Source organism: Lepisosteus oculatus, chromosome 3, assembly GCF_040954835.1.
Source record: "Lepisosteus oculatus isolate fLepOcu1 chromosome 3, fLepOcu1.hap2, whole genome shotgun sequence".
In the NCBI taxonomy this organism is placed as follows: domain Eukaryota; kingdom Metazoa; phylum Chordata; class Actinopteri; order Semionotiformes; family Lepisosteidae; genus Lepisosteus; species Lepisosteus oculatus.
The window spans coordinates 19,418,185-19,436,112 of NC_090698.1; the positions used below are offsets into that span (position 1 = coordinate 19,418,185).

General features: G+C 36.5%; 1 protein-coding gene across 10 annotated transcripts in view; it reads right to left on the bottom strand.

Moving 5' to 3' along the window:
- ptpn13 (protein tyrosine phosphatase non-receptor type 13) overlaps positions 1-11,287 on the bottom strand; it is an 86,214-nt gene extending 74,927 nt beyond the window's left edge. For 8 of the 10 annotated variants that reach the window (XM_015340104.2, XM_015340101.2, XM_015340125.2 and 5 more), the window contains exon 1: positions 10,936-11,287. The gene's annotated coding sequence lies outside the window, so the exon portion shown is untranslated. Of the gene's footprint in view, positions 1-9,819; positions 9,874-10,935 lie in introns of those variants that run through there. The other 2 variants (XM_015340106.2, XM_015340109.2) reach the window with 2 other exon arrangements.
- Between the last annotated feature and the right edge of the window lie 6,641 nt (positions 11,288-17,928).

Here is a 17,928-nt window from a genome sequence, read left to right on the forward strand (position 1 = left end):
AGGCAGTAAGACTATTTTCATCATTTGTACTGCAATGTTTTTTTGGTGAGCAAAACACTGAACTTGTATGTGTCTCTTCTATGGACATCTCATAATCAAATCTCAAGTGTGCAATTTTAATGTGAACCTGTTAATAAGCGAAAGGCCAAGAGCATTTGGGGGGAGGGGGGGGGGGGGGAGGCATAATATAGATCCATAAGAAAAATGTCACAGAAATAGAAAAAACTAACAAAATAAAACAAAATTAGAAACAAAAAACTATTTGGTCCCTTTTGAGTACAACACTAAGGGGCTCATTAGGTGGTAACAGAGAAACTTGCCTTACCAAATGTGATCTTAAAATGTTACTCAAAAGGCAACCACATCTTCATCTTGCTTATTATGCTGGAAACTACAGTAAGTGCTCTAAGAATGTACCTACCCAGCAACCTTTATTCTATACACTACACACTGCGCACACACTTTTCATGTCATGGGTTGTGGGAGGACAGAACAAGCTTCCCAGGCATGTGGAAGTCCGATACCCTGCCATTTTTCAAGAAATGGTTGTAGAAAATCTTTGGATCAATAAGCTAGTAACTACCACACAGGCAAGATGGGCCAAATGCCTTCCTCTTGTTCAAAAAAACTCTTATATACATTTTTCATCGCAAAACAATAAGACAGCTCCCATTACAATGCATTGTTCCCAAAACAACTGGTGCGTATTTGTATATATAAATCATTTAAACACTTGCCATTCCTGAAATGACCAGATTCATCACTGTACGAGACCTGTGAAATCAATTTAGAAATCAATTACACTCCAACTAGCAGAGCTGATTCTACTTGAACATAGGTCCTTCACATAACAAGGAGCTAGCCAAGCTGACTTTGATTAATAAATACAGTATTTGAAGGAAAGCAGCAACCAACACAAATGGAATATCATGCAGCAAGGGAGCTTATGGATCACCAAAGGAAGGGATATTCTCTGAGATTTTCAGAGGTAAATAGCAAGATGATTTTTAATGCCATTTTCTTAATGGCATTCTTCAAAAAAAAGAGCAAATTCCCACTAACTATGCTGGACAGTATGTGTGCTTCACTAAAGCAAAAAAATAAACACCACAATAACAGCAAATATGCATTGAAATAATAAGTGTAGTAACAAATTAAACAACACAAAAACAAATGAGAAGTCAGCAATAAGTCAAATCTACAAATAAATCCTCCTCAAAATGGAACTGATTTACTTTTAACTTTTGGAGAAGCTCATTCCAGTTATATGAAGAACAACAAGTATTGATGCAACCAACTAGCCTGACTTTGAAACCACTGTATTCTGGTGTGTTTTAGGGAATCTCAATGATCTAAAATCTTTTAAAACCCAAAACGAGTGTTTAAAAAAAAATCTTCTACACAACTGAAAACAAAGCCTGTCCATGTTTCCTCGCACTGTTCTTATATGGTCTCTGAAATCAAGGGTTATCAGCCAAATAAGAGAGCCCCACGGTCACACTGTAAAGGAATTTGCACTTGGTTTGTTTTCCTGGCCATTTCCTGGACTGCCTATCCATCACAGGCCAAACCAGGATGATGTGCATAGGGGAGAACAATCTAGACCCATAACTTTCCTGGCCAGCAACAAGGACAATAACATAAATCCTTCTATATAGACAAGATCTATACAGAGGTAAAAAAACTTGTAAATGCTATAGTAAAGTAGATGTAGAATGCAGTAAGTAGTTTTGCTTTTCAACTGATATCTCAGAGGGAGGTGTCAAGATGTTTGAATAATGATACGTAGTTATAATGGCAAACACTATTAGAACCATGTATTTATTGAAAATCCCAAACTACATATTAATTTGTGGTATCAACTACAGCTTGTGCCTTGAGTTTGTTTTTATCTTGACACATGATAATGAAAGGGGTTACTGTGCCTTAACATTAGGCAGCAAATTCCTACCACCTAGTTTGAAAACCAACAATATAGGAATACTTTAATCCTCTCACAAATGGCAACAGCGAGATGCAAATATCAGACATTTTATTTTACATAACAGTGAGGCTGTATTATCAGTATATAGTTATGATGTTACCTTATCACTGAAGCTAAAAGCCATACATAGCTTTCCAGCCTCAAGTGATACATAATATCTCTATGAGACGTTTATCATGGTACAAATTTGCATTGCTGCTCCCGGCCAGTGTTAAACACATGACCTTCATGAACTCAACCTTCAAGGTTGCAATAGGATGTCACTTTATAACTTGATGTGATCTGTCTGTTCAGCAGTCCAGCAAACACCAGGGAAACGAGGGGAAAAAATATCACAGTCCATCTAGTTGTGTGTTCAAATCGGTAATCAGTTGCTGCTTTTTTGCTAATTATACAGCCATTAGTGATAAAGATTTTGTACATCAGAAAAATAGGTCACAATGTCAGCAAATTTCCAGGAAATGGATTCTTTGTTCTTTAAACACCACCAATTTAGTGTGGGACCATAAAATTGATATTTGTAAGAATGTTTTCATCTTCTCTTCACAAGTCAACAAGAACATGCAGCTTACTATAAAGAGCTCATAAGTTTGGATATGTGGAATACCACATATCCAATTTAAATTTTGGACTTTGCACAAGACCTTATTGCTGTGTATTTAAGTAGTTAATATTCCACGAAAGGCTCACACAGACCAACTTGGATCAGTCTTTCAATAAAACGTGGAATTTAAAGCTGCAATAAAAAGTAGCAGCACACTTTTTAGCAATGATTTGTCTAGACTGGGAAACTGCATCAGCAGCATACACTGGCTTTAAAAGGAATACAAAGACTATTCCATGTTGAAGAAAGAACAGGTAACATTTATAATATCCTTATCCTGGCTTTCTACTTTTTCAGCATGGATTTTTTTTTTTTTTTTACTTGGTCTACTGATGTGGCTAGACTATTTCTATTTCTCACTCACTGCCAGGGCATCTTTTACGATTGTGAATTAAAAGTGCATAATCAATCTTCATTCGTCATAAATTCATCAATAGTTAAACAAAGCAGTTCTGCCATGAGAAGCCTCACACCAGCCAAGTGGGAGGAAAAGTTAGTCCAACACAAACCACCTTGCTTCCCTCTTCATACCTGACAAAGCCTACAAGATCACCCACATCTAGTGGCAACCGAGTACCGACCCACCTGGCAATGAAGAAATCTCACAGTCTGACCAAAGCCCACCAAACTCCCATATATGCCAAACACAGAAATGTGTTATTCATCTCAAATTCACATTTTCTGCTTAAAATTATATAAATATATTTGAAGAACTACAATAGGACAAGTAATCCTCACTTCATTAAGACCTGCAGCAAAATTCTTACAATGTTAGAATCAAGCTTCTTAGTAAAATATTAGCATAGCTAATCATACTTGTTTATTTGAATTTCAACCTAACCCTCGAGCTTGGCCAAAACTCAAAATATTGAAAATGTCACAGCAATTTATCAAAAGAATGAAGCCAGCAGGTTTGTCTGATGGGCTGCCATACTGCCTCAAGCCCTAATGCCCTAGTGTTTGATACAAGCCCCGTGTAGGAAGCATAGGAATTAAGGGATTCGTGTTCACTAAGCCAAAAAGAGAACTACCTAAATACATCCGTATTCAACTGAAAATGTAGAGTCAGCCTCTTTTGTTCTTCTATGTTGGGAAAAACAGCAGGGGCTGGATCACTGGTATTAATGTTGTTGTTCAAAGAGGAGATTCAGCTTATTTAGAGTTAAGAATGTAATTAAACTAGGCCTAGTTTGAGGACTTGTGAAAATAATTTTGCTCAACAAGGTAGGACAAGGAGGATCAAATGAAACCTTCCACCATAATATACAGCTGTCCAGCACAAGTCCTGGAGAAGCACAGCGTTTGTTCTTACTGGGTTAAATAAAACTGTTACTTCTAATTTGCTGTAACACTAACCTGCTTTCTTTACCTCTGATCACTGGCTATTTAAGCTGCCTATAAAACCTTCAGGACAATGACTCTCTGGGACCAGTGCCATAATAAACTTACCACTCCATTCATCAAGCACAAGAACAAAAATTTGAAAGTAAGTGGAAGTATCAAATTATTTGTGAATGGGTAAGCATTGGTAGCTATAGATTTGGGATTCTAAGTTTACAATGATGACCACAATACAAAGTACAGGAAATGACTCACAACCATAATTTAAGGATGACCTTAAAGATGCTTTCTGTGGGGTTCTTGCTTGTCTCTACAGCAGGGAACTAGTCTGGAATGTCCTTGTTCTTAGACCATGGTCAGCTCAACAGCATGTACTGTACTACAATTTAAACACCAGCACATTTTTCATCCAAAATACAATTTACAACAATTTACTAAACAAACAGTTCCCAGAGATAAAGTAGGAATTCAACATTTTTACCTGTTTTTATTGGCAGATGCTTAGTTTCCCCAAACAAAATGAAAACCTACAAAACTCAAGGAATTAGAGGGCAGAGTAGTGTACCAAATTCAACTGAAATCTTTAAAATGTCTAAAAAAAAATCAAAATATGGAGGGAACATGTAACAGAATTACATTGGTAACACATTTCTTGGAAGAATCGCATCTGAATGGAAGAAATTTCATCAAGGTCACAATCAAAATGTTTTTCAGTTGAGTCTATAGAAACACCAAAGCAATTTTAGCTCTTTATATACGCTATTAAAGCACAACAAAAACTCTACAAACTTTCATTCCAAGAATTACTATACATAGCTTTACAATTGTGTTCTCAAAGGTTTGCTCCTGGGAAAGGTCCACGGTCTTCAAAATATATTCTTACATCTGTCAGAGCTGCAGGGTGAGGCATAAGAGTTCATTTCACCGACTTAAAATAGCTACTGCCCCACCTATCTCAATGAACTCAGCATAGAGGGGGAGGGATAAACCCTGTGATTTTTTAACGCAGTGCTTCTAATCAAAAGCATCACTAACTTGGTGTCATTCCCAAATGAAAAGCTAGGATTAAGGTAATGGAGAATTCTGGTCGGAATCTGGGTTGTACCACTTTGCCCAAGGGCTAGTGCACAGCTAGCTGAGGATGAGCCCAAAGTCAACTGGGGATTCCTCAGCTTGCCACGCAACAGAAATGTGTACTTTCAGAGGCCCCCTGCATTATCATCATGCTTTATGACCTGCAGTCCCTGCATCAGAGTTAGTATTGCAGGAAGAAGAGACACTTTTCAACAGTCAACACTGAGCCCACTGCAGCCACACAAATCACAGGGTGCACTGCTGCACAGTAAGTCACGGGTGGTCTGTCCAATTCAAACCCCACCCAACCACAAAAGCACTTAAACTCTTGTGATATTGGCAATTCACCCACAACAACGGAATACCTGTGCTTTTTTCATTGCTTGCGTTTGCAATCATTTCACCTAAATCACTGAAGATATACAGTACTTCCCTACCACATTCAACAGAAAATAAACCATATCAATTGTGTTGTGTCAGCATTTAAAGAGACTGTTGGAGCGCTCTCTAAACAACAGTTTCTGTAGAGACTGTTTCACTAATAAGAACTAAACATTACTTACAAGGATCATTTAATTTTGTCTTTATATTTTCTTATGTAATCGAATCCATGTTTATTTTAACATATATTCCCCGGGACATTTCTAAGTCTGGGTAAGAGTTTATACTTCTGCAGTCTTTAATACCATAATGTTTTTCCAAAACTCTTGGATTTAGTTTCCTAGCAGTAAAGGGGGCTGATAGAGGCCCTTTTTACATTTTACAGCATTTCTTCCTATAGTCCAAACAGACTTAGCTGACGACTGCAGCATCAGCACTCATTGTCATTAACCCCAGCCCCCCATTCTTTCTAAATGGGCAGTTGCTATGGGGACTGTGACATGTACAGTACGCCCTGGCTTCACTAAACCTTGTTCTCACCAATGACACTTGCTTTTCCCATTGCATTCACCATGTCATTCAGAAAAAGAGTCATTTGTCTCAATGCTATCTTCACAGAGGCAGTCAGGAGCATTAAGAGAAAACCCATTTGTTGATAAACTCTGGTAAATGTTTCATGAGAAAACACTTAAGATACTGTGGGGGAGTAGAGGGTCTATGCAGGGCAAAAGAAAATAAAAATGTAAAAAATATTTCTACAAGTAAACCTGAACAGCTTAAAATGTATCCCATATTGCTAATAATAAAGGTTATGAAATGCCACATACATCACAGAGTATTTGACTTTTTAACCTGTGCTATCGCAATTAACATAAAATACAACAAATTCTGATATTAGTTCTGTTTATAGTTGTCCATTTGTTTAATCAGCTGCATTTAGTTAACAATATAATAAGCTTAAGTTAATACTTTTACACTTTTTAGTGTAGTGTATTTCAGAAATGAGGGGACTCCTTTTTGCATCCTACATAGAGGTAATGCAGACACAAAATGCCTAATTCAGTTTAGGCCTTCCTGTTTGAGCATTACTGCACAGTTGGGGGTCCCCGGTCCTGGTTTCAGAGAGCCCTAATCCAGGTTTCATAGCCAACCATTACACCATCCCTTTATAAATATAATTTCACTATTTAACTGGGACCATTTAAGCATTTTTGTTACAAGTGGAACAAAATCAATGTCCCTCAGCCCTCAAAGACCACAGTTCCCATTACTGAAAAAAAAAAAATTCATCAATGTCAAACAAATGACCTGAGCCCAACCATTGAGGTACTTTCTAATTACGTGGACTAGGGCACTACTCTTTTAAACTAGGTTTGGAGGCCTAGGCTCTACATATGTTTCAGCATGCAACGCACTCTTGAGTTGACCTTTTAGACAGATTTTAACAGCACTATAAGACTGTATCCAAAATAAATCAAATCTTACAATGCTCCACCAGTATCAAACAGCTTTTTGGAGGGTCCTTAGCTGACCTAGGTATCAGATCCCCCTGTAATCACTGTAGTTTTAGATTAAAAATTATATCCAGAATATTCTACAATAACTAATGAAACAATACAGCACTTCATGAAGTAACTGAGTTATGCCAAAATGACTTCTGACTCATCACTCAACTGCTCTCGGCCCAGCTTTGTAAATTCGCATTCCCTATGTACAGTACGTGAAGACCCATGAAGGGAGGGTCATAACTGAACTATCAACCTGCATTAAAAAAAATAAACATCAGAACACCAGACAGTTTTAATGCAAATCAACACTTGAATGCCTCTCTTTTTCATAATAAATAGCCACAAAATAGATTCTAAGGAGCGGAACAAATCTTTTTTTATACTCTAATCCACAATTATACACTACCAAACCATACCATTGGTGTATATAGTAATGTTATCACACTTATTAATTAATTATGCTTAAACAAAATCAGCCTTTTATCTTATTTATGTCTGTACAACAAAGTGAACTATCACCTCTTGTAAAACCACAAATTAGGGATCTGCACATTTTAAGGGTGATGAAGCAACACTAATTTACCATACTTTGCTGCAATTCTTTGATATTAAACCAAGATCTAATCTAACATGCAAAAAGCAAAAAAAATGTTTCAACAAAAGCAACAAACAGTAGTGATTAATCTTAACCAGAAATTAGAGAAATTTCCCCCCTTGCACCCATTTTTAACACATTTAGGCCAAACAGTGCAGCTTTATTGATGCAAGGGCCTAAATCAATATCTGACAGCACAGGGTATTCTGTTCCACTTGTGGATCTGAGCAAGTGCTTACAGACTATGTCCTCTCCTGCCAAGGGCATCTTCTCAGTTAGAAATCTTTATAAAATATAACAATTTACAGAGAATGGGTACAGCATAATTAGGCTGTCAGATTAAAAAGGTCATCTATGTCATGTAAGACCACAATATAACAAGTTCAAAGAAGAAGGCAACAGGTGGGTTCAGACAACATTCTCTAGACAGGCGTGTCGAAAGTGAATAAACAATGAACTGAAGTGCATTAAGAGCCAGTATGATGCTGGTAAATGTCAAAAAGAAAACTCCACTGAACTATATGAATTCCACAGTGATTGGTAACAGGCTGACTGTGCAGTTAAAGAGAAGCATAACCCTTTGTATTGCTTTAGAAGAAACAACATAACATCATGTGCACAAAAAGGGTGGAAAAATATTTTGTGCTAAGCTTTTTCATACAGTTTAACATTTGACCTCTAACTTTAAAAGCTAAATTTCACTCTTCCACACCAGTACTTGCACTATCTCCTGATTTGCATTTTTAAAATTCTGCAGAAAGCAAGATACAAAAATGAGGAGCATATCTAGCTCTCTGGCAAAAACCTTTGAAAATCATCCTGCACAATATGTGGGCTGCAAGATCAGGTGTTTGCGTTTAATACTGGGAGCCATCGCTTTGAATATCTTTCACTGGCACACATTTTGACAATGTCTATTCCTACAAAGTGCCTGGGAAAACAAATCCTGGAGACCTCATCAGTGAAGTAAGACGAGAGCAGAATTAGGCCTGTATTTCTGGTGCATATGGAAAACCAGCTGGCACTAGGTCAAAGCTCTGCCCTAAATCTCTACCAGAAGCTACAGCATTTTAGGTAATCATGCATGAAATATGGAGTGATTAGCAAAATTGTTGGGATCACTCTGTTTTAAAAGAGTGAGAATCTGTTAGTATCGCATTCAAAAAGGAAAAAAAATATAAAAGAAAAAACCCTTTTCTTTGCTTCCTATCAGGAGTTCACAGGTCATCCAATTCTGTCTTTACATGCTTTTAATGGGCATTTTTATTATTAATAGTGATCACAAGGTTGTTTTAACAAGGTGGGAAATGTGTATTAAAAACACGTTTAAGGTACAAAGAAAATCATGCCCAAGAACGCTTATATCTTGTAACAGACGAATTATGATCAAATCAAAAGTTATTAGTGACATCGGTGATTAGATAAACATTGTATTTTACTGGGCAAAAACAAAACTTGTATTTAAATTAAATACATAAATGTATACAAATTAAACAGGTGATAAGGCTGTAGTTCACTTGGTATTTGGAACACTATACTGTATACTGCTGCATGAACAGTATGGTTCTATTACATGGATGATAACACACCATGGAATAACTTGCTGCTTAAAGTTTATTACATTCACATTTACTTTCCTCAATAAAGCAGTGAAGATTCCACTATGGTGGTTAATTACGTTACGATTACGAATAAGGAGTTTTAAACTTCACAAAACCCCTACTGAAAAACATTTTTAACTGAGACCAAAACATAGCGCATGTTTAAATACACGTAAGAGCGGGATCTGGTCATTCTGCAATGCCGCAACCTAATGGGAAAAGCAACAGTTCAAACCTACATTATTTTGGTTTCAAATTTTTAAATTCTCTCATACAGCTTCTCAGAGGAAATACCACATAAAAGAACAAAGATTGTGAGCCAATCTGGCAAAAAGTGATGCTAAGCAGACATCTGCTACAATCATTAAGAGAGGAATCATTTACTTGCCATGATTGTAGGTTACGCTGCAAAAAAAGGTGCTGAGCTATTGGATACCAACGAATAGGTGTTGTTTGGACACTTAAGTTAAACCGAAAATAAGCTGCTGCGGTTTGACGAGCATAACACAAAACCTTTTGTTTTCTGCATTGATCAAACAAGTTGCTTTCTTGTTTAGAAACAACACCTTTTGTCTTATCAAGTAAGTTAACGCTTACAAATTTCGAAGTACTGCACCAGCTAAGCACCATATTTTTTTTTTCAGGAAAACTCTTTTGTTCGGCAATTCCAAAACGTCAAAAGAAATAGTTTGGTGATTTACCGCGCCATAACGGCAGAGATTTCCACTTACATCAATCACAGTAAAATCCGTGCCTGCACCTCTGCCAAAAGCTTGGTATTTCTGTGCTGGCTGGTTCTTTTCAACAACAGTTTTTATAGCTTCTTAAAGCTATATGTCTTATATTCTGCATGCTGCGTGGTGCTCTTGGTGTGGGACCAAAATCATTAGACAAGCGCACAGCAGCAGCTGCGTAATTTTAGTGACAATCAACTCAGTTTGCAACAAAGTTACAAACTATCGCTCTTCACAGTCACGGCATAAATTCAAAAAATCTTTAAATTGGCAAAACGTCATTCCACTCTCATATTTCATTTTGAAGGACGTTTCTATTGTGTCAGACCCTGATTACTGCCATAAACACATTTACCACACTATTTACAAGAAGCTTAAGTGTTGGTCAGGTTCCCCAAGCAACCTGTACGTATGTTAAGCGAGTTAAATGTTAACATTCTGGTGGGGTGGGTGTTATAGATTAGTGTCCTTTTATAACTCTTCATTTAGTATTATCAACTGAATCCACGTACATGTGGTCAAAGCATACAGAGGTAGAAGGAAGACACTTTGCGCCAACTTCAAAGTTAAGGAATTTACCATTTACATACAAACTACTAAAGACTGATATAAAAGAAAACATTTTTCGGTATACTTTCTTCTGCAACCATAGGTTAAGAATACGCGTGTATAGAAATCCATCACAGTTAAACAGCACTACGTGTATATAGGGGAGTTAACTTGAACAATATATTTTCCCGTAAACATTTCTCGAAGAAAAAACATAAAACACCACAGAAATTAACTAAAGCAGTCATGTTAATCATAAGAATAACTGTGCAAACTCTGCATTTTGCGATTCAGTCTACGAGTAGGAACATACCGTACTTAATTCGACATTAAAAACATTCCACTCTGCATAGTTCAAGGAGTTTCACCCTTGAGAAAACTGTTAATAAAAGAAACACAGTTTAAATAATGTAGTGCAAAACGTGACCTTTGAGAATTTATTGAAATTCTGACTTTATACCTTTCACTGCCTTCATATTTTATGCTAGCCATGTAAACAACACCATAACTTTCCCCCCCTCCGCACTTCTGATATAAGACAAACGTCAATCATAGGCAACTTACCTCTATTGAGTTCTCGGCAGTCCCGATCGAGCTACAATACTGCAATAACTCCAGCTACAACTATCCCAAACTGATGAGACACAGCGCATCACTTCCACAAGAGAACATCGTGAAATGGGAGAAACAGGGCTGTCGAATCTGCAACAGGTTTATTTCAAAATAGATTTCCAAGACCTTTTAAGGTGTAATATTCCGAAAAGCATTCACAGAAAAAATACAAATACTGTATTGCAGAATGTCTTATCTATTTTTTTTTTCTTTTTCAGGCCTTAGTAGAAAATAATGTGTTTCCAGTTTGTTAGATAGTAACCATTGTTGCAGGCAAACATTCTCTCCTTCGCCAGCCTCAGTCTGGGAGTAACCAGACACCCAGATCCCGCAGTTCATTGGCTCAGCGCCGTAAGCAGGAGCAGTCACATAAGCAACCAAAGAGGCGTTTCTATAGAAACCTTCGACTGGGAGGAAAATACGACGGAAAGTTGTGTCACTTTTCAAATATTCGCCTGTTCTGTAGCGAATTAAAAGTTGCATAATTCAGGGTTTTCGTCGCCGATTGTAACAATTAAGCACAGCAGTGAAGGCCTTGGATGCAAGTTTGTGTAGGGGAGTGCGGTATATCTTAAACCTGAAAGTCAGCTTCCAAAGAATTGACTTTATGATGGTGGGTTGAGGTTTTTTTTCCTGTTACTCTTTATCACTCTTGTTTATTTAAACAATTAAAGTACGTGGCTCTCCGGCCTGTAACGCGAACAGCTTTAAATACATTTTAAAGGAAATATTTGGCTCAGTTTGACACTGGGACAACCAATGTTTGTGGTAAGATCGGCGAAGCACCGCATTTGTATGTTTTATTTATGAACTGTAGGCATTGTTAGTAAACAGTCTTTTGTTTTAATAAACCTTTGAAACGCTTTGTCTCCTTTTAACAAAGTTTCCTCACCATCGAGTTTAACTTTTTTATTTTAAAAACGTCTATGAATTTGCGTGATGCCATTAAATACATTTTAACAGTGTCGCCGGGCTTTTAATAATAAAAAACGAGGTAATTAGAACTGTTTTATGGGAACAAGAAACTAAGACAAAACACTATCTGGCAACGTTATGCATTTGAATTTTTGAGGAGGGAGTTTACCGTAATATTAATCTCCCGTTACGCATCACAAATAGCCAGAAGGATTGTTTTTCTTAAAATGGGATGTGGGATTTTGCCCTGTGGTTAAATTTGGTTAAACTATGCATATTCCCATATTGTGTGAGCAACAGTGGTGTGCATGCAAACCAATATTTAAAAATGTGGAGTGATCATCTCTGTTCTTCTATGACGAAAACGTTCCAGGAGTGAATACGAACGTGAAATTCCTAATTTGAGCTGACAAGTGATATCTAAACTAAAACCCAGTACTGTCACACATTCGAAAGAAAATAATTGAATGTATTGGAAATAATATGATATTTTCCATTCAGAAGTGTCCAAAAGAAACGAAAATATTAGGACTGCATTTTCATGTGGTGCACAACTCCAGCCCTGGAGGGTTGATTTACTGGGTTTTCATCCCACCTTTGCTGTTAATGAGCTGATTGAGATAATGATTATATTAATGAGACCAAATTACTACCTATAGGTCAGTAGCTGTTTATAATTTAAAGGAGATGTAGACAACCTGCTAGATTCTGGCCCTCGAGGACTGGAGAGGTGCACCACAAACTTCAGGTTTTCCGAATTTCTTCCTGTAGTTTTCTACTGATCCCTGCAGGTCTCTTAACCTCTGCTTTGGATATCAGAAATAGCTGCTCTGTTGCCTTCCGCCACACCAGTTTAGAATGAAAATGAAAATCATGTCTCTGGGTGTCCTACATCCCCTCATCCCAAAATATAAAGTAACAACTGTCAGCAACTTAATATAATGCTCAAAAAGCACCACATATGATTCCTTCTGTAGTATTCCTTGCCTGTGTGTTTTATTTAGTATTTTGTTATAGACACAAAAAAACAAAGATAGGAAAATGCTTGATGTTTAATTAAGACAAGTACTGTACCAATAAGCACTGATGTGGTACAGTACTTACAGGTCTGGAGTGTACAACTCCAGTCCTGAAGGGCCAGAGTGTTTCTTTCTTTGTTTCTTTCAAGCTGAGCCTTTAATTATCTAATTCAACTTAATATTTGTGTAATTTGACAAGTTTAAGCCTGTCTTTGTTCTTATGAAGCTGGGAATCTAAAGAGATCTACAAAACCTACTGGACAGTCATCCTTAAGGACCAGAAATGGACTCCCCTAATTATAGGTCCACAGATCCAGACAATGTTATAAATGATTAAGAAAAGTATATATAATGTTGTGGTCTATTTGGAAAGGTTTTTGTCTAACAATAGCATTTATGCATAGTTCTATTTTGTATTATAAGATTATCCTGATGTTATAGCAGTATCCTGATGTGAGCATACAGGACACAACAGGGAGCTGGTTATGTTGGGATAATGGTATATTTGAGCATGCAGGCTACTATATTTTAGAAATAAAGATACAGACACATAATTATTTTAAATGAAATATTAATCTAATATAACAGTAAGCCAAAAAGAAAACTGGATGCTGTCTTCCAGTCAGTATCAGCTTTTTTGAACTGTCCAGTTATTTAAAACTAATAAAGCCCATGTGATTACTCTTTTTGGTGTTACACTCTTCTTAGTTGTATTAACTTAGAACCATTGGGATGGGGGTGTGTGTATTTTTTACTTATGGTTTCATCCCCTGCACAATCTTTTGTCACTCATGACTTTAAACTGTCACAGTCTGTGCCCCACATAGATGAGTCATGAATGAGTTATGTCAGGATCATCACACATCTGAAATTTACTTGACAGATTAGGACATTTCATTGTTTATTTATTTTCAATTATTAGCCCAATAATATATTTGTGATAAACATTAGATGCTGGGACTTTTACTTTTTACCCAAAACTCCAAATCAAAAAGTGAAAGTAAAAAGTGTTTGTTTTTTTTTTTTAAAAAACATGAACTGACTCAAGTCCTGAAAGCAATATGGTACAGGATTTCATAAAGTCAGCTCTGTCCTTTGGTAAGCCAACATCAGCTAAGAACCAAGTACACAGCACTATGAAAATAAGATGATGGTAGGAGATAAAGCTTTATGTCAGTAACACAATTTTAAGAAGAATTCTAAAATTAGCAGACAACAAATACAATGAAACAAGGAGATTAGTTTGTCGACTACTACGTCTAAGTCTTATGTGTAGTCGTAATATCAGAACATCAGAAGTATCATTTCTAACAAATATAAGTCTATGCAATCTGATTTTGTTTAGATGAAAGAACATGTTAACTACCTGTCAAGGGAAAAAAATATCTTAGGATCTTTGCACATACAGTATAAGACTCAATTGTTAAACAGATACAGATATTATACAGTCTTATGACTTCAGTATTCATTTTAATCTTAACATTATTGCATACAGTAGGAGTCTCAAATCACTGAGCCCACTTAACTGATAGAATCAACCATGTCATTCGGTCTCAGTGAAAATTTAACTCTGAGAACTTAGAGCATATTCATAACGTAACACACTCCAAATAGGATGAAAGCACAATAATCAAATCTGTATCATGATTTTTGCTTAGGTACTGCAGTTCTGAGTGTTATTTTTAATCAAGTTGAACTGAATCCCCTAAGCCAACTCAATAATACATGATTTTAGAAGTAAACTTGTAGTCATTCTCTTGAAAAAAAAAGGATATGTGTCCACATATGTGTCAGGAAAAGGCTTGTCAGTAGGCCCACACAACTACAACTCTGGCTAATATTGCACTTCCTTTCCCTCTGGTTTCTGGACTGTTTGGCAGGGGGATAAATGAAACATGGAAACAATAAGCATGAAAAATAAGTTATTTACTTTTCAAACACTAAAACACAGAGATAAAAGAGAGATTAGTGTTTTACAAATATGAATTACAATGTTCAGTTTATCTATTTTTTCTTAATGAAACTAAATGTTGTGCAATGCATACATATGGAGGTCTTTATTATAAAAAAACAGTTGCTGAAGTGCTAATAACTGCAAGAAAACCACTATACTTTTGAGTTATTAAGCCTTGAAATCCTTCAACATTATAAAAAACCTACACAGAAAACACTGTGGAAAAGCTACACTTAAAAATATTTTAGCTTCCAAGTTAAAATGTAATGCTTGAGCAGTACCTTGAAATTAACACAATACAGTCTTAGTGTAAAATCTTTCCTTTTTTGTAACAGTAGAATATATTATGTGATGCAATGTATTCACGAAATATTCAACTCCATTAAAAGAAACTTTTCTGCCTAGATTCCTGAATAGCCTCCCATTTCAATTTACAGTATGGCGTAAAATCTAATAATGTTGCACTAATGATGCTTTGTTTTTCCATAAAACAATGTGACTGATGATTTGAAAAGTGACATACCGTAAATAATTATTTGCGTTATGGAGCCAATTCTAACAGTGTGTGGTCTGACATTAAAACAGGCCTTTTGTCTCTTATATGTATGTGCAAAACACAAGGTAATGCAAACCGCCTTTGATATTTACCTAGGCGAAGCTAACATACACAAGTAACTGAATTATATGAAATTTAAACTCATTCACAGTTAAAAGCATGTCTTACAAGTCTAGCTAAAGGTTATTTTTTTCATGTTTGTATGCTGCAGTGTTCAGAGATGCCTTTGTTTTAATTAGCACTTAATAGGACAGCCCTTGGCCATGAACTCTTATTTGGTTATTCCTCTCAAGACTAAAACATTCCTGATTAAAGCCCTGTGGATTTAACGTGCCTAGCAAATGGAAGCAGAACTGTCATTTTTCTTTTTTGCTTTGTTAACGTGTCCTTGCCCTGGAGTGTATTTTTTAAGTATTAGTTGTACATGTTCCACCAGTCTCACAGCAACTGTATTTTGCCTGACTCAAAGAGCTTTATGAATCACTAACATTTATATGACAAATGGTAAATTAACTTTTATTACCTACCCCCAAAGCTAACATTAGATTCTTTTTTCAAAATTTGCTACAGTACATACGTGATCTTTACAGGTGGGAGACACATGCAACAGATTCCAGATAGAATGAAAGATATCTTACAGGAGACAAAAAAATACAATCTTCATTTCAAATGATGTCAGGGAATTTAGGTATGTTACTGTTTTCATTGATGTCTTGTGAGATGCCCTCAGAACATAGGCTCAGTAAATGCCGAACAAGAATTTTTTATGGTTAATTATGGCGTAGAAATGTGAACTGTGGGAGTAGAGTCTCCTCAGGAAAGCAACACATTTGCATCACTTTCATGACTAATAGAAGAAAAACTCCTTTCTGTACCACAAATGGCAGGGTTTGGAAGAACTAAATGTCGCCACTAAGGCTGTTGTTTTGCTTAAGGCCTGAAATTTCCTTTCACAGAAACCTTACCCAGCAAAGCAACTTAAAAGCTATTTTAAATCAAACCACAACAATTTTGCTTTCAGTCTTACATCATTTAGGAGAGAAAAGTAAAATCCTGGGTCTCTGTTGCAATATCTGTGCAGTACATTATGTTGAAACTTCTTTGTTAAATTGGGTTAATGTATAAACAACACAATTAACAAAATATGCTACAGGTCAACTTGCAAGGTGCTGCAAAGGGAATTTTTTTGGTCGCATTTTGTAGCAGAACTTTAAAACTGCATCTAACCTTCACTGCATCTAACATTTTATTCTTTTTTTTAAAATAATTGCTCCCTACGACGTTTACAGTTTGTCCATAATAAACACCTTATCAGTAGGAAACAACGCATTCATGTATTGATTAAGTGTTTAAAATAGTAAATGTACTTCCTGTCCTGTGGTATAGACTACTCTGTATCTGGTACAGAATAGATGGTTTTTGCATTTTGCAAAATATACCAAACAAAATAATTTCCATCCTTTTTTATTGTGTATAAAAATAGAAGATCTTAACCACAACTACCAAACGGGCTAGATGGGACTAAAAAGACTTCCTTTTGTTTGTAACTGTTCTTATGTTCTTAAATCTAAACAGGACTGTAAAGATGGGAGAGTATTCTGTACATGTAACTTTATTTTAAAAGATATAATTTTACGGGGTAAGTCATTCCTTATTCTTGGGCCAGCAGCCATGTCACCCTGCAACTTACAATTGGCAGCCCACTGAAGCTGGTCAGTACCTGGATGGGAGACCTCCTGGGAAAAACTAAGGTTGCTGCTGGAAGAGGTGTCAGTGAGGCCAGCAGGGGGCGCTCACCCTGCGGTCCATGTGGTTCCTAATGCCCCAGTATAGTGACGGGGACACTATACTGTAAACAAGCGCCGTCTTTCGGATGAGACGTAAAACCGAGGTCCTGACTCTCTGTGGTCATTAAAAATCCCAGGGTGTTTCTCGAAAAGAGTAGGGGTATAACCCGGGAGTCCTGGGCAAATTTCCCATGCCTCCTAATAGACCCCCTCTATGAATTGGCTACATTAATTTGTTCTCCTACCCCACCAAATGGAGACGGGCGTGCCGACAAGCGGACTCTGCTGATGCGGCATTAACGCTAGAATGAGAGAGAGTTATTCCTTATTCTTAGTACAGGATTACGTTTATTGCAGGAATTTCATTTTTTTTTACATTTTTAAAGCATTCGTATATTGATGCTATGAAAAAGCTGGTAGAAAATGAATGTGCACAATTTCATAAAATAAATAATGAAATCACTTGAACTAAGCAAGTTAATCAGTGTGTATCAATACCAGGTAAGCATCAGGGAAGACATCAATAACTGTTCTATTCATTACCCTCTTGACTTTGGACAGTCTTGACTATTGATAGTGATGAAACTATATTGTATATCAATGGACTGATGCATTGCCTGAGCTTTAGACATTCTGTAAATTGTGGAGGTTTAACATTGTGCCAATAATTTGATGAGTTACCATATACAGTGTACTGTACATTAATTTTTGTGC